Source organism: Hibiscus syriacus, unplaced genomic scaffold, assembly GCF_006381635.1.
Source record: "Hibiscus syriacus cultivar Baekdansim isolate YM2019G1 unplaced genomic scaffold, ASM638163v2 tig00012307_pilon, whole genome shotgun sequence".
Classification (NCBI taxonomy): domain Eukaryota; kingdom Viridiplantae; phylum Streptophyta; class Magnoliopsida; order Malvales; family Malvaceae; genus Hibiscus; species Hibiscus syriacus.
In genome coordinates this window covers 136,459-154,121 of record NW_024062269.1, presented here as the reverse complement: position 1 = coordinate 154,121, position 17,663 = coordinate 136,459, and the positions used below count along the sequence as shown (strand labels likewise).

The window sequence follows — 17,663 nt, the reverse complement described above, 5'->3', positions numbered from 1 at the left end:
TGTTACATTGGGTTCGTATGGGAGATCTTTTAAGGTCAAAATTACTGTGGGATCGGTTAGTATAAAACAATAGAGTTTTTCTGCAAAAAATTCTATGGTGGCCGGAGAATGTGAGTTCAGAGATGAAGCTTCATCAGAGGAGGAAGAGGATCGGTACTCAGGTGGGGTGGGCGGTCTAGAATTGCTAGCTGGGGAATCTAGGGACAAAGTAGACAGGAGGCTGGTAGGAGAAGTCGGTACATCAGAGGCAGGGGGCAAAGGGTTGGTAAGGGTGGATGGTGCATATTTGGCAGGCGGCAAAGGGGGGCAGCATTTAATTTCGCAGGAAAATGAAGGTCAACATAGTGGTGCAAAGGTGTCAGACTTTCCTGGAAAAAATTTGAATTTGGAAGGGGATTTTCGAGGTCTTGGATTAAGGAATGTCTTTCTTAATGAAAGTGATAAAGCCCAGTCAAAGGAATTCAATGAGCCCAATTCAAATAATTCTAGAATTTCTATTTCTGGGCCAGCTTCGATTTTAAATAAATTGGGATATGGTAAACTTAAAGAGTCTTGGGTGGAGGCAGTAGGAGAGCAACATCAATATGTTTTGTTTGAACCTAATGAGCAGAATTTGGTTACTGTTTCATCAGATCATAACTCATTTTCGATAAGTGATGGGGACAAGGCTAGATTTCAGTCCCAGCCGTGTGGTATTCTAAAAGAGTCAAAAAAAAGATATGTTAGAGGCGGTAGAAGTGCTGGCCAAGGAAGTAAGCAGTGCAGAGGAAGCAATGGTGGAAAGGGAAGCAAGGACAGTCACCACGGGTAGCATACAGGGGTCAGGGCATAACAAAGGGTCTTTTGCAAAAGGTTTAAGAAGTTGGAATCCATTAGACCAGTTGTCTAGGAGTATGCGCATTAGAAATGCATCGATTGGAAGGTGGAGTTGTGGGGCTATATCTAGAGTTTATAGAAGATCTAGAAACAGAAAGGTGTGGTTTAACCCAAGCCGAGAGGAGGGGGCAGTGCAACCTTTGGTGCTGATGGATCTTAACAGGAATATCAGTAAGCCTATCCTAAGTAACTATTCTTTTCCCACTATTTTGGAGGGAAGTCCCACAGAGGTTGAGGTGGAAGGTGAATCCAGTTTCAATTCAGCAGTAGACAACTTTCAGCAGGCTAAGAGTGTAGAAGTGGTTGGTTCTGGGAGTCAGTGTAATCCAGTGGGTAGGAAGGAGAAGGGAAGAAGGAGAAGGATCTTTACTAGGGAAGCTCTGGATGTGGCTAGCATTCGTACTGTGTCTTCCTCTAATTTCTCGATTTTCTTGGAGTAGGCTTTGGCCACCTGGGAAGTTAGTAAAATTCTAGGGATTTCATTCAAAGAGGGGAAGAAGATATTCTTGGAAAAAATTATTAATCTTGAGGAGGGCTTGGTTAAAGATAGGGAAGGGATGGGCCCGGGGGAATAGGTTTCTGGATTATTTCTTTACTCTGAGGATTTTCTGTTTTTCGTGTATATATGATGAAGATTAAGATAATTTCATGGAACGTCAGGGGCTTGGGTAAAAAGGAGAAATCGAGAGCTGTAGCAAATATGGTCAAGAAGCATAAGCCGTGTATTCTTCTCATCCAAGAAACTAAGTTAGAATTTTGTTCTCAGGCATTGTGGAGGAGGTTAGGTGGAAGATTTCTTAATGGAGGAACTTTCGTTCCAGCAGTGGGTTTGGCAGGTGGACTGTTGGTCTTGTGGAATGATATGGTTTTCGAAGTTTCAAATAGCCATTTAACGGGCAGATTCATAGCAGTTTTTGGAAGGTTTAAGAATTCAAATGAAGAGTGTGTGGTTATTAATGTTTATGGTCCTTCCATTGATTCAGAAAAGGAGGAATTTTTCAGGGAGTTGTTGGATTTTGTCGCTGCTCAAACCGTGGCAGTCTGCATTGGGGGTGACTTAAATGTGTATCTTGATCCGGCTGAGAAGTTGGGAAAGTCTCAGAATTGGCTATCTATCGATATTCTTAGAAATTTTCTGGTGCAAACTAACTTAATAGATCTCCCTATGGTAGGGGGAAGGTTTACTTGGTGTAATAAAAGAGAGACTTCTACTTGGGTCAGACTTGACCGGTTTCTTATATCTGGGAATTTTCTGTTATGTTTTCCGAATGTCGTGCAGAGCCTATTACCTAGGTCTTTATCTGATCATAATCCTGTCTTATTGGAGGAAAAATCAGTAGATTGGGGTCCTAAACCGTTCAGATTTTTTAATTATCTTCTAGAGGAGAAAGGTTTTGAGGAGTTGGTTCAAACGTCCTTGGAAAATTGGAGGGGGAGTAAGAGCAGAAGGGGATTCTTCAGTTTTTTACAAGGTACAAAAAAATCAATAAGAAATTGGTCTGGCAGTAAGTTTCATGGGATTGCAGAATCTATTTCAGTTTTGGAATTGAAGATCCAGTATATAGAATTTAAGGCACAAGACGTTGTTCTCTCACAGCAGGAATGGGATCAGTTGTCTCAGTTAAGAACGAATCTCTGGAGGTTGTATAGGGTGGAAGAAAGTATTTGGTTTCAGAAGTCTAGGACAAAATGGATAAAGGATGGGGATAGAAATACAAGATTCTTTCATCTGTCTGCGTTAAACAGGAGCAAGAGGAACGAAATTACAAGTCTGATGATCAATGGTTCTGTTGTTTCAGATCCGAATTTGATAAAGGCACATATTACGAACTACTTTAAGAATGCTTACAGCTACAAGTCTATAATGGAAGTGGAAGCTCTATCTCTGGATTTTGCCAAGCTAACAGAAAGTCAATCTACAAAACTTGAGGAGCAGTTTAATGAACAGGAAATCTGGCAAGCGATAGCCTATTCGGACAGCTCTAAAGCTCCAGGTCCGGATGGCTTCACCATGGGCTTCTTCAAGAAATGCTGGCCGACTCTGAAGGAGCATGTTTTGAGGTTTTTTCAGGATTTTTATTTGGGCAGGGATTGGGAACATGGGATTAATCATGCGTTTATTACGCTCATTCCAAAGAAATTTAATCCGGATAGTGTAGGGGACTTTAGGCCAATTAGTCTTGTGGGTAGTCTTTACAAGATTCTCTCTAAAGTGCTATCTAAGAGACTTAGTTGCTGTGTTTGTGATGTTATTAGTCAGTCTCAGTTCGCCTTTATACCGGGGAGACAGCTGCTGGATTGTGCCTTCATTGCGAATGAGGGAATTGATTATTGGAGAAAACAAGGGTTGCGAGGAGTAGTGCTAAAAGTTGATTTCCGTAGAGCCTATGATTATGTGGAATGGCCTATTTTATTTAGAGCAATGACAGAGATGGGTTTTGGTAACAGATGGTCTGCTTGGATTTCACAATGTCTTTCAACAGCTTCGATTTCAATTCTTGTGAATGGGTCTCCTTCGGATGAGTTCCCAATGGAAAAAGGTTTACGACAAGGTTGTAGTCTCTCTCCATTATTGTTTAACATTGTGGGTGAGTTGCTTCATCTGATGCTTTCTAAAGCAGTGGATAAGGGACTATTCCAGGGGTTTACAATAGGCAAAAATGATAATACTACTAAGCTGTCTCATCTTCAGTTTGCTGACGACTTAATCATTTTTTGCCAAGCTTCGATTTCTCAGCTCAAGAACGTTAAACGAGTGTTGAGGATTTTTAGTATAATGGCAGGTCTGCATTTAAATTTGGTAAAGAGTAAGCTGTTTGGGATTAACATAGAGGACGATGAATTAAACGATTGGGCATCACAAGTGGGTTGCTCAGTAGGTTCCTTTCCAACAGAATATTTGGGCCTTCCATTGGGTGCCAAGAAGAATTCAGAGGCTCTTTGGGATCCAGTTTTTAGGAACTTTAGTGCCAAACTTGCTGGGTGGAAAGCCTCATGTTTGTCATTGGCCGGTAGGACTGTTTTACTAAAATCGGTGTTATCTTCCTTACCAATTTTTTTCCTTTCTTTGTTTAGAATGCCATGTAATATTGGTAAGAAGTTAAACTCGTTAATGGCCAATTTCCTATGGGGTGATAAGGAGGGAAAGAGGAGAATCCACTGGGTGAACTGGAGCTCGGTATGCAGACCATTAAATTGTGGTGGATTAGGTGTTCTTGATTTGAACCTCACTAATCGGGCTCTACTAGGCAAGTGGGTGTGGAAATTTGCCAATGACAAAAATTCCATTTGGAAAGGCGTGCTGTGTAGCAGACATAAGGTCAGTAGCAATTCTTTGTCTATTAGGGAGGTTTCTCATCCTCGTTCATCTTGGATTTTGAGAGGAATAGCTAATAATTATCTGAAGGATGATTCGGTGGGAGATTGTCTAAGGTCAAATTCGAAATTGAAAGTAGGAAATGGCAAGTCTATTTCTTTTTGGAATGACGTTTGGGCGGATGACTGTCCTCTGAAATTCCTTTTTCCAATAATTTTTGTGCTCTCTCCTAATAAAGAGGGGAAAGTTGAGGAGTTTGGCAGCTTCGAATCGAGTGGTTGGGTGTGGACTGTCCAGACCAGGAGAAATTTGTGTGATTGGGAATTGGTCCAATGGTTGGAGTTGATGTCTAAGTTGAAGGATATTCAACTTTCAGAACTTGTGGATGATTTTTTATCATGGACTGCTAGTGGAGATGGATTGTTCTCAATTAAATCTTGTAGGAATACTCTTGGTATTATGTCTGGGGGTACTGCAGTGTGGACAAAAGGGGTTTGGCAGGGCTTTGCACCACCTCGGGTGGAAGCTTTCCTTTGGCAACTTGCTCATCAGAAAGTAGCTGTCAAAGTCGAGTTGGTCAAGAGAGGTCTACCCCTTGGGGATGATATTCTGTGTCCCTATTGTAAGAAACAGGAGGAATCTGTGCAGCATCTATTCATATCTTGTATTGTGGTTTGGGAATTATGGAATAAGATAGCTAATTTCTGGGATACTGCCATGGTTCTACCACAGGATCCTTCTTCTCTTCTTTGTTCCTGGGGTGAGTTGAGGGCGAAATCTACGATTTGGAAGTTTATTCCGGGAGCCATCTTTTGGTCTGTATGGAAATTTAGGAACGCAAGGGTTTTCGAAGGAACTCCTATTGACAAAGTGTCACTATTCTTCATTGTTAGATTCAGGATTGCTAAATGGTTCCTAGCCAAATTCCCGGGTATTACTATACAAGAGGATGTGTTGATTGGTAATCCATCTCTAGCAGATGGTGTTTCTTCTAGTAATGTTATTGATCGTGTTGTTTTGCGCTGGTTACCCCCACCAGTAGACTTCCTAAAGATGAATGTAGATGGAGCCGTTAGGCAGAATGATTCGGGTGGAGGTATTGGAGGTTTATTAAGAGATTGGAATGGTTGCACTCTTTTGACTTTCTCAGAGAGTATTGGTCAAGCAATTCCCCCTCTGGCTGAATTAAAAGCTATAAAAAGAGGCTTGGATATTTTTCTGTCTTCTAGGTGGGCTTCAGTTGCTAGGTTGATCGTCGAAAGTGATTGCTTGTCTGCAGTGGAATGGATTCATTCTCCGGTTCTGGCACCTATTTTTTTCTTGCCTATTGTTTTTCAGATTTCAAGGCTTATTAGTGATAAGGTTCATTCAGTTAGGTTGATTCCTAGGGAGTGTAATGGAGAGGCAGATATTTTAGCAAATGAAGGGATTGGGTGATTGTAAGGGTCTTTTTATGATTTTCTTCACTTTGTGTGTAGGTTTTTATGATGGGAGGAGTGTTTCAGTCTTATGTCAAGCAATTTGGTGTTATTTCTAACTATTATGTAACTTTCAATATTTATAAAAGTTCCAAGGCACTCTTTCCCTCCTTCCTATGATTAATGACCTTTCTATAAGGTCCTTAGTTAAGAAGGGGGTTTTAACGAGGCCTTTCTTTCCTATCAAAAAAAATAATTTCAATTGTATTTTCATCAATGTTTATGGCCCTTCAGTAGAGGGGAAAGATAGTTTTTTTGAAGAGTTGAGCATGTTCATAAGTGGTCAGAGTGCTCCTATTTGTGTAGGGGGGACTTTAATGTTTATCTGCATGATGGAGAGAAGATCGGAAGAACTCAGAACAGGAATTCAATGAGGATATTCAATCTTTTTATGCTGCAAACAGGCTTAATTGATTTACCTTTAAATGGAGGAAGGTTTACTTGGTGCAATAATCAAGATACCCCTACACATGTTAGATTGGACCGATTTTTGGTTGATGGTCAATTTCTTGGTGCATTTCCTGATTTGGTGCAAACCTTACTGCCTAGATCTCTTTCAGACCATAATGCTATTCTGCTGGAGAATGGAGGTGTCAATTGGGGTAAAAAGCCTTTTAAACTTTTTAAATCTCATGGAAGAAGTTGGGTTTGAGGATTTGGTCAGATCTTCTATTCAAGAAAGAAAGAATCAGCAGAGGAAGGCTGGAATTTATAGTATACTGAGAAATACAAAAACTGCTATCAAGAATTGGGCGGGCAGTAGGGACCAATTTCCTGGGGCTAGTATCTCAGCCTTAGAATCGAGGATCCACAGTCTAGAATTGGATATTCAACAGTTGCAGGATGGTGTTAACAGTGGAATGGCAACAGAGTTAGTTTCAGCAAGAACAGAATTGTGGAGGTTCTATAAAATAGAACAAATCTGGTTCCAAAAGTCCAGATCAAAATGGATAGAAGATGGAGATAGAAATACAAGATTTTTCCATAATTGTGCTTCGATTAGGAAGAGGAGGAATGCTTTGAATTTCGGGGGTAATGTTATTCAAGAACCTTCTGTCATTAAGACCACTATTAGAGACCACTTCTTTAAGATTTTCAACGAGCATTCGACTTTAGAGGTGGAAGAGATCAGGTTGAATTTTCCTAGTATTTCAGTTGAGCAGAATCTAAGTTTAGAGAAGGAATTTTCAGAGGAGGAAATCTGAGAGACTATACAATCTTGTGATAGTAATAAAGCACCGGGATCGGATGGTTTAAATATGGGCTTCTTCAAAAGGTTTTGGCATGTCCTCAAGGTTGATATTATGAAATTTTTTCATGATTTTTATTTGGGGAAAGAATGGGAACATGGGGTTAATCATACTTTTATCACTCTCATTCCAAAGGTCTCTAACATTGGCGGTCTAGATGACTTTAGGCCAATTAGCCTAGTTGGTGGGTTGTATAAGATCATTTCTAAGTGTTTGTCGAGGAGATTGAGGGGTTGCATTTCAGACTTCATTAGTCCAACTCAGTTTGCCTTCATACCAGGTAGACATTCTGGACTGTTCTTTAATTGCTAATGGAGTGGATTATTGGAGAAAAAATGGATTCAAGGGCTGTGTATTCAAGGTTGATTTCAAGAAAGCTTACGACTCTGTTGAGTGGTCTATTTTATTTAAATTAATGGAGATAATGGGATTCGGGTCCAGATGGAGGGGCTGGATTGAGCAGTGTGTAACCACAACTTCTGTTTCGGTTCTTGTAAACGGAGTTCCTTCTGAAGAATTCTCAATGGCTAAAGGTCTTCGACAGGGTTGTTCGCTGTCTCCTTTGTTGTTTAATTTAGTAGGGGAGCTACTTATTCTATTTATTCGAAGGGCAGTGTCACAGGGTTTATTTTCTGGAATGGTGATTGGCAGAGAACAAGGGTCTATAAATGTGTCACATTTACAGTTTGCGGATGATCTGATTATATTTTCTGGTGCCTCGAAGATGCAAATTCAGAATGTCAAAAGGGTGCTTCGAGTTTTTCAAGTGGTTTCTGGTCTACAGCTGAATTTGAAGAAGAGTAAATTGTTTGGTGTGAATGTTAATGAGGAGGAACTGCTGGAATGGGCTACTTCTATTGGATGTTCAAATGGAGATTTCCTTCTGAATATCTAGGACTTCCCCTAGGTGCTACTAGAAATTCTGCAGCTATTTGGGAACCGGTCATTAATATTTTTTTTAACAAGTTATTCGGGTGGAAAGCAGCATCTCTCTCTTTAGCAGGGAGACTAGTGTTAATTAAGGCGATTCTACGTTCGCTTCCTACATATTATCTTTCCATATTTAAAATTCCAACTTCGGTTCTTAAAACCCTCAACTCTATTATGTCTAATTTCCTATGGGGAGGGGGAAATGGCATTAGAAAAATTCACTGGATTAGCTGGTCTTGTAATGAGCATGGATGGAACTCAGTTTGAGTAGGTGAGAGAAGCTCCAGCTTCTCTCTAACCTAGGCGTTTTCAAAATTCAAATTTCAAATTTCCACGAGCCCGGGCGTCTCTCCACCGACAACCACCAGTCGTTCGCCGCCTTCGTCCGCCACCCGCCGCCGCCGTCAACCGTCATCCGCCACACTCCGACCACCGTTTTGACGCCGTTTTTTCCTGAGAAGATCACCGGCACAAGGTGTTTCCTATTATGGGTTTGGTTTTCCGATTAAGACTCTTATTCGTCGTAGATCTAAACGCCGCTCACGGCCGTTTTCGTCTCCATCCGTTGAACGTACACCGGACATCGCATCTCCTCCGTACTTAGAGCCTTTTTGCGACCATAACTCGTTTTCTTAGTGTCGAGAATAGTTGCATATCTCCATGATTTTGTAGTGAGCAGTTTCAGCAAGAACAGACGCTCACTACTCCAAACCTTCTGCTTTTCTCCTCTGCCGACCCAGTCTTCAGACTCATCTATTGGTGGATTTCCTCCGACACTGCCGATTCAGCTTTGAGCTCTTATTCTGGAAATTTTATTTCCAGGGGTGATACGTAGACTTCAGTTTACTTCGCCGGCAGAATAGACGCAGTGAGCAGTTTTGTAGTGAGCAGTTTCAGCAAGAACAGACGTTCACTGCTCCAAACCTTCTGCTTTTCTCCTCTGTCGTCCCAGTCTTCAGACTCATCTATTGGTGGATTTCCTCCGACACTGCCGATTCAACTCTGAGCTCTTATTCTGGAATTTTTTTTCCAGATTAGTTTGTCTAGTATCTGGGTTTTTCACTTCATCAGTCTTTCATCACATGCCGGGTGCTGGAATCCACTCTTCTCTCCAGCAGAGACCTTCGGTCCATGCTCATACACCCTCTGCAGCTGCACCTTCTCCGCCATCTCACCCTTCTAATCCTGACGAGGTTCGTACTATCTTCATTATGGGTCTGCCTGAAGACGTCAAAGAGAGAGAGCTACAGAATCTACTTAGATGGCTTCCAGGCTATGAAGATTCGCAATTGAACTTCAAGGGAGAAAAGCCTAAGGGTTTCGCTCTCTTCTCAAATGCAAAATTTGCGGTTGCTGCCAAGGATGTCCTTCAGAAAATGGTTTTTGATGCTAAGTTGAAGTCTCTTTTGCACATTGAGATGGCAAGGAAGAATCTTGTTGTTAAAAGAGGATTAGTTACTGATTCTGATGCTTTTGACAATGGACGTTTTCCTGTTCATCCAGCATTGCCATTGCCAAATCCAGCTTCTGTAGGATCTCCTAGTACTCATGTGCCTGTTAAAACTGGGTGTTGCGTTAAAAAGTCTGCAGTAGATGGTGTCCACGAGGGAATCGGGGAGTCCACCACAAAGGGGTGCAGTAATGACAAGTCTGGATGTTACACGTTATTTATTGAGAATTTACCAGAGAAGATCAATTGGAAGAGGTTTGGATCTTTATTTTGCTCTCACGGTCGGGTACTTGATGTTTTTATTCCAAATAAAAGAAATTCAAAAGGAGTTCGCTTTGGTTTCATTCGCTTCGCATCAATCGAAGAAGCAAGGAGAGCGATCTCAAAAATGAATGGCTATCATATCGACGGCAGCAAAATTGGAGTTTCCTTCGCTAAATTCAAACCTCGACATTCCTATTGGAGAAAGTCATCGACAGGTGTTTTTCGTAAGTCCGAGATGGAAGATGATTCGAGGAAGAATCATTATAAAGCTGAAGGCGTTATAGATGAAGAAAAACTTCATGTGTTGAGCAATTGTCTAGTGGGGTGGTGCAAAGAATTTATTAAAATCGGTCATCTCGCTAGACAAATGCATGCAAAGGGCCTCACTGGCTTCTCCTTAATGAGAGCTGCTGGTAATGCAGTATTAATGATTTTCGAAGACTCTGCTTCATTGAGAAGTGTTGAGAACGATAAATCAAATACTCTCGCAGAGTGGTTCTCCATAGTCGAAGCTTGGTCAGAGAGTTTGGTAATGGAGTGTCGCCGAGTATGGTTAGTTTGCGAGGGTGTTCCGTTTCACGTATGGAATTGGGATACTTTCAAGAACATTGTTGATTGTTGGGGTCAGTTACTAGCAATCGATGAAAGCTGTCAGTCACCATCATCCTTTGATAGGGCAAAAATTCAAGTCCTCGCAAAGGCTGGTGCGAGAATTGATGCGACGTTGGAATTGAAGGTTGGTGACAACTCCTTCAAGATCATGGTGCATGAGATAGAGCATTCATTCAAGCCAAACTCTTGGACTCCTGAAGAAGACGAATCTCATTAGATCTCGTCTCTCTAATTGTGTTTTGATTTAGTTTATATGGTTGCAGGTGTTGCGTCCCTTTTGTATCATGCTCTGTTGGGTTGTTTTAATTCTATTGCTGGAGGTGTATTTAGAAATAAGGTGATTCGATTGTGACTTTGGATGAGGTTTTATGAGCTTAAGGTGTTTGTTGTAATGGTGAATATCACCATAGGAGGATATTCCGTGTTATCTTTTGTATTGGGTATTATTATTAATAAACTTTGAGGTACTCTTTTCTTCCTTCCAATGTTCGTTAACATACTTCTTAGTATGTGAACGAATACGAAGGGAGTTTTTAATGAGACCTCCAACTTCTATCAAAAAAAAAGCAAGCCGAAGAGTGAAAGGGGCTTAGGAGTTCTTAATCTTAACTTGATGAATAGAGCGCTTTTGGGGAAATGGACTTGGAGGTTTGCAAATGATAGGGATTCAGTTTGGAGGGAAGTTGTTTGTGCCAAATATAGACTCGATTCTTCAATTTTAACTCTTGACAATAAGCTTCCACCTAAGGTATCCTGGATTTGGAGATCACTGATAACTAATTATTTTAAAGAAGACTTCTTTGGCACTAAGTTTAGAAGCATGAGTAGTTTTCATGTTGGTGATGGTAAAAATATTCGGTTTTGGCAAGATATTTGGGCTGTGGATCATCCACTTGATGTCATTTTTCCAAGACTATTTTCTATTTCCTCAAATCAGTTTGGGAAATTATCTGAATTTGGGGAGTATATCTCTTCCGTTTGGACTTGGGATGTCAAGTTCAGAAGAAATCTTCATGACTGAGAACTTGAACAATGGTCTAACTTGTTGACTATCATTACAAAATTTTCACTCTCTTCGGAATTTCCTGATCGTGTGATCTGGAAAGGTACTGGGGATGGGGCTTTTACTGTTAGATCAGCTGTTAATCTATGTTCATTGGAGACTTTGGGATCGGAGGTCTTTTTCTGGAAGAAGATCATATGGAGAGGTCTACTACCTCCAAGAGTAGAGTGTTTTCTATGGCAGATCGCTCGTAGGAAGCTAGCTGTTAGGACTGAACTTGTCAAAAGAGGTGTTCAAGGAATTGAAGATGTGTTCTATCCCCTATGCAAGATGTCGGATGAGTCTATGTCTCATTTGTTTTTCTCTTGTTTGATGGTGTGGTCACTTTGGAATAAGTTTTTAAGTTTTTGGAGGATTTGTTCTGTTTTACCAGCGGACGCTAAAAACTTCTTTCTAGCTTGGGATGGTTTAAAGTCTAACTCTTTGATTTGGCCTTTTATTCCAGGGGTCGTTCTGTGGACCACTTTGAAAATGAGGAATTTCGTGGTGTTTGAAGGGGGGAAGTTTGATAAGGCAGAATTCTTCTTTTTAGCAAGGTTTAGGCTTGCTTCTTGGTTCTTAGCAAAGTATAAAGAAGTGTCTATTCCTAAGGACTCACTCATTTCTGATCCTTATCTTGGGGACTTGTTTTTTCTTCGCTCTAATTAGATTTCTCCTACTTTACCTTGGTCTCCTCCTCCTTTGGGTTTTGTTAAATTAAACGTTGATGCTGCCACTACAAGGGATTGGAAGAAAAGCGGGTTAGGAGGAGTTCTAAAAGATTCCTCAGGTTCTACTATAGGCTATTTCAAGGAAATTGCTGGTCCGGGACCTCCTACGTTGATGGAGTTAAAGGCTATTCTTATGGGGTTGTCGTTCTTTGCAAACTATCGACAGAGGATCAAGGACCGTTTGATTATAGAGAGTGATAGTAAGGTGGCTGTGGATTGGATTAAGGGGGATGAATTATGTCCTGTTGTATATGCCTTCTTGATTAAAGATATTGCTCATAGGCTTAATGCCTTTGAAGGTGTTGTTAGATGGGTTAGTAGGACAGCCAATTTAGAGGCTGATGCCTTAGCTAAAGAAGGCATAGGCTGAGTCAGTAAAGTTGTTGATGGATGTTTAGGGTGGTTTCTGGATTTTATGTGTTTAGTAAGGGGATTACTAGTGTTGTTTTCGTTGATTCTGTGTTTTTAGTTAGGGTGTTTTGTGGGTGTTTCCAGCTTATTTGGTTCTGTTGGGGTGGTTTTGTCGGTTGTATTGTTGGTTGTATCTTATGTAATTTTATTGTTCAATCAAATCCTAAGGCACTCTTTTCCTCCTTCCGCTGATTAAGGAGCTTCCCTACAAGCTCTATTAATCAAGAAGGGGGTTTTTAATGAGGCCTGAAATTCTTATAAAAAAAACAGAGACAACTTCACATTATACAAAGTGTAGCAATAAATTTTAACACCTTTCCTAGGGATTCCTACGAGAAACGTAAGCATCTTTTAGATGCAGGAGCAACCCTCTAAAAGAGGTTAGGTAGTCTCAGTTCATCAAAGATAACATTCTCTCTAAAGAGTGCCTCAATTAAGGCCTATATAAAGCATTTACATGAGAAAAAAGAATGAGAAAGAAAACTATTCGTACCATCTTTGAAAGCAGACAATGCTTCCTGATCCTGCACAAATTCAAAGATAATAAAGTTTCAGAATAAATGCAGCGACCCATTTATACATGATACACCAAATGTTAAAAATGGATAGGAATACTTGGCTGATAATATACTATTAATTTATTTGACACCTATAGCCCCTACAACCACATAAACAATGAAAACATCATACGCTTCCCCTGTAATCATGTCTAACAACATCAATGCAAGATATTCTTGATCAGTGAATCATGTTGTATTGACCACGTCTGAATGCACTAAAAACAACCCAGTTTTTTATTGGATAACTAATTACTTTAATGAAGTTGGCAGGTGCATCCTAAACTTTATTTTAATAAGATATTCATTGTTTAATCATAATGAGCCCATGCCAAAGTTTATGCACCAAAATCGAGTGATAAGTTTTATGGCATATAATGACATGATCAAATTAATTAATTACACTTACTTCTGCCTCAACTTTCTGCTGTTGTTGTAGATGCTCGATTTATCCGGGGCTAAGTCGAAAAAAACCCAAACCATTTAGAAGCCCAAATCCAGCAGAACAGCTTCTATCACATGAAGATTTCCTGGAAACTAGAACCGGTTATGAGGAGTTAATAAGAAGTTATCAGGAGTTACAAAAACATGGGGTCATGATCATGAGCAAAAAGAAACTGTAAATGGGGTTTGTTTTAATGGGAATTAACCACCAGAAGGGGGGTCGATTTTTTGAGGACAGACAAAAAAAGAAAACGAGGACAGGGAGAGTTGGAGAGCACAAAGCAAAAACAGAGGAGAAATCAGTAGCCATTCCCAACCATTAACACATAAAAAAAAGAGAGATAGAGGTTCCAATCGGAAAATACCCATTCAAGCATATTTATTTAGCCAACAACGAGATAATGTAACCCTTACTTACCAGAGTTGAAGAGGAGAACCGCCACGTCGCTTGTATCCCCATTCCAGTCATCGAGGAGATCACGCATAAGAAAAGTCCCAAGGAGTCTCGCCGTTGTATGCATAAACTGAAGAAGCAAAATAAAGTAATTTTCTATCGGTACTTCGATTTCCAATATTTCTTTATGTGTTCTTATTTTCAAGCAAATGAAAGATATGAGAAAAGAAAAAGTTTAGTTCGTTACCTTTTTTGTTAATTCTGTCTTTACCAAGTATAAGGAAATCGAGAGTTCTGGTTGGCCTTGGTTCTGTGTGGCTCCATTGGTCGTTTAAGAAGGAGATCGGTGAGGTTTAAAAAGGTTTGGTTAGGTTTAATTTTGGCCTTGGTGGTCGTTGTGTGTGGTGGTCGTAGTTTCTATGGCTGTTGGGGTAGCTAGTCGTGTATGGTGGTTCAAGGAGAGGAGTGACGCTGTTGTTGGCTAGAGGTTTGGTCTGGGTTCCGTCGGACCACGGTGGCCGAGGCTTTAGGTGAGCAGGGGAAAGGGTTCCATTATGTTTCTGTCGAGAGAGTGAGGAAGAAGAAGGGGAGAGCGGCTGAGGTCTTTGGAGGAGATGATGAGAATGATTTAGGGTTAGAAATGTTACCCTAAAATCCCATATATCAGAACGCCCAAACGGCGTCGTTTAGTCAGGTCCAAAACGACGGCGTTTCATCAGGCTGGAATCTTCTGTGTTCTAGGATAGTGGGTTAATTGCGTGATAGGTCATTCCCTTTTCGGTCTGCTTCTTTATGATCCTTAAATTGAATTTTATTGGGTTTTTGATTTCGTATCTTAATTTTAAACATCTTATATCTTAGCCCAGAATCATGTTAGGGTCATTTTTGCACTGTTTTTACATTGGTTGTGTAATTTACGAAACTTTCATTTTGGTCCTTGAATGAATCTTTTGCACCTTCTTAATTTGGTCTTCATATTTATGAGCGCTTTTCATTTTAGTCCTGAAATGTTTTTATGTTTTATTTTTGAAATGTAATTTGTAATTTTGGTTGTTTGACAATTTAGACACTTAGCATGTTTTTTTTTATTTAATAGTTAATTCCTACTTTGCATGCTTAGTTTAATTTTATTTTATTATGGTCCTTCATGGTAATTTTGAATGTGAAGTTGAGTTATTAATAGTATGTTTTATTGTATATATTGTTTTATTCTAATGTATGTTAATGTCGTAAATACATATATATATATATATATATATATTTAGATTTAGAAGTTTGTTTGAGTGCATGGCATATTTTAATTAGTTTTTGCATGACATTATTTTGCATAATATGCATGATAACCTCATTTGCATAACTCGACCTATTACATAATCGGACTAAGGGTAATACCCTTTTAATTTAAAATTGTCTTGAGTGGTCTGTCTTAACTGATTAGAGGGCCGTTTTGATGATTTTAAATTAAAAGTGTATCCCGAAAGTGAAACAAAAAAATTGATGCGTCACTTAAAATTTGGGAACGAAAGAAAAGGAAGTGTTCGTTTATTTAAATTTATCGAGAAAAGGTTGTTATAGCTTTTAAGATCTGGTCTCGATATTTGTAAATAATCGAACACTCTTTATCTTTCTAAAACGACTCGATAATTTTAATCTAATTTATTTGAGTGTTGTTGAATGTTTTAAATTTACATCATTGTTTTACGGGATCAAAAATCAAATTAAATTCGAATTTGTAAAGTTCATTGTAAAGACGTTAATTAATCGATTAGGTACCGATTTAGGGCGTTGTGGGGGTGCTAATCATTCCCCACACGTAACCGACTCCCGAACTCGGATTTTGGTAACGCAGACCTTAATCTGTTGTTTTAATTAAAAATTAATTTTTATTTAAAATAACAAATATTTTTTGGTGCCCAATCACACCCTAATCAAAGATTGATGGCGACTCTTTGAACCGTATTTTTTCGATCGTAAAGGAAATCCAAAATTTTTCGAAACGAGAGGTTTTTAAATCACATTTGTTTTTAAATTAAAAATCAATTGAAAGGGATAATCAAGAATTCATGTGGTTTTTAAAATCTCACATTTTCACCTTTCGAGAAAAAAATTGTTTCGACAGCTTGGCGACTCCGCTGGGGACTTTTTTTAGAGAGTCAGGCCGATAGTCGATTAATTAATTGTCTTTGCAATTGAAAATTACAAATTCGTTTTAATTTGGTTTTTGATCCATTGTTTGGTTTTTAATAAGTTTTGTTTGTATTTTGATTTCTTTAATTTAATTCGATTGACAATTAAATAGTTGTACTAACCTGTTTGTTAATAGTTTCAGAATAATTGTTTGTTTTAGGAATTGATTTTGAGTGTTTTTATTGTTTGTTTTTTCGCTTTTCCTCACACACTGCACAACTGCATTATCATAACATAAGCTAAAACCCCGCTCCGTCCTATTTAAGTAAGAGTGAGAGACTATGCCCTTGTGTGGTTTTCACCTCCGCATGGGATAGTGGATCGCTCCTGGAGCTCACGCCTTATGGTCCTCGTGATGGTAATCACCTCCGCATGGACATAAGGAGGTGTGTTCCCTCGAAATTGAACTCGATCCTCTAAAGCCTGTGATGGGCCAAGATTGAGGGTTCGGCAGCCCAAGGGGTACCGACAAGGACAATTCGAGAACCTATTACTTTAGAACCGAACCCAGCATATAGTGAACATAGAGCCTAAACTTAGGTTGAGCCAAACCCGAACCTTAAGAATCCCGTGAGGAGGGTACACAAGGAAAAGTTTTTTTTTGAGTCATTTATTTTCATTTTTCGAATAAATGCATGCGAACTAGATATCATGCGGTTAGGTTTATTTTCTCGAACAAGCATGCGAATTAGATATCATGCGGTTAGGATTTTTTGCAAATAACAAAAGCATGGGGGTAGATATCATGTTGTGTAGGATCTAGTAAGCATGATTGGGTAGTCAGCATGTGAGGGTAGGTTTTATTTGAAGTTTGCGGTACTTACTATCTTGTTGTTTATCTTATGAGTACTAACCCATTTTTTTGTTTTATGTCTATTTTATTTTTGAGATTTATTGCATTTGCATCTTCATGTCATCCAAAGGTGTTAATTCGCAAGTGATTGACTAATAAGAAGGCCGGTCATAATGAGACAAGAAATTCTTAACCATGTAATCAAAATCGGGAGATCCAGAGGCGTTCAGATGATTCATGAAGAATGGCATCCGATGAATGAAGAAATTTGAACCTGACTGAAGAACGATTCATGAAGAATGACATCCGATGAATGAAGATATTTGAAACTGATTGAAGACCGATCCACAAAGAAAGACATCCTAAAGATGTTCCCTCATAAGATAGATGCAGTAATGCCAAGGACGAGAAGACCCTTCACAAAGACGTGAAGAACACTTTCCATTAAAAGTGGAGGTGAAGATCCCAAGATTCAATTCAAGAACAACCGATTTCATCAAATGTGATAAAATACGCCGACCATTTTGGAGATGCAATGTCAGATTCCATGAAGAGTACGGTTCAAGGAAATGAAGAATCACAATTGTATTTTGATTACATGGTGTAATGAAATCTTGTTGTCTAAATGAAGGTTGTTCTATCGTGGTCACTTTTGGGATTAACACCTTTTGCATTTGCATTTTGCATCCACATTTGCATTCGCATCGCTTTAATTTAAGCACTTTTACACGCATCAATCATGAAAACGTGAGAGTAACTCATGAAAGATACTGTGACAGAAGCTCTGGAAGCAAATTGAAGTTACCCTGAGGCGTGTTTCTAGAAAGATAGACAACAATGAATGAGATCTTAGCACGAGTTAGTAAGATCGAGAGAATTCAAGAACAGCTCGTAAGGACCCAACAAGAAATGATTGATGAAGCAAGGA

General features: G+C 39.4%; 1 pseudogene; it reads right to left on the bottom strand.

Annotated features, from left to right (window-relative positions):
* Positions 1-17,663, bottom strand: part of LOC120205158 — a 32,644-nt pseudogene that overhangs the window by 4,314 nt on the left and 10,667 nt on the right.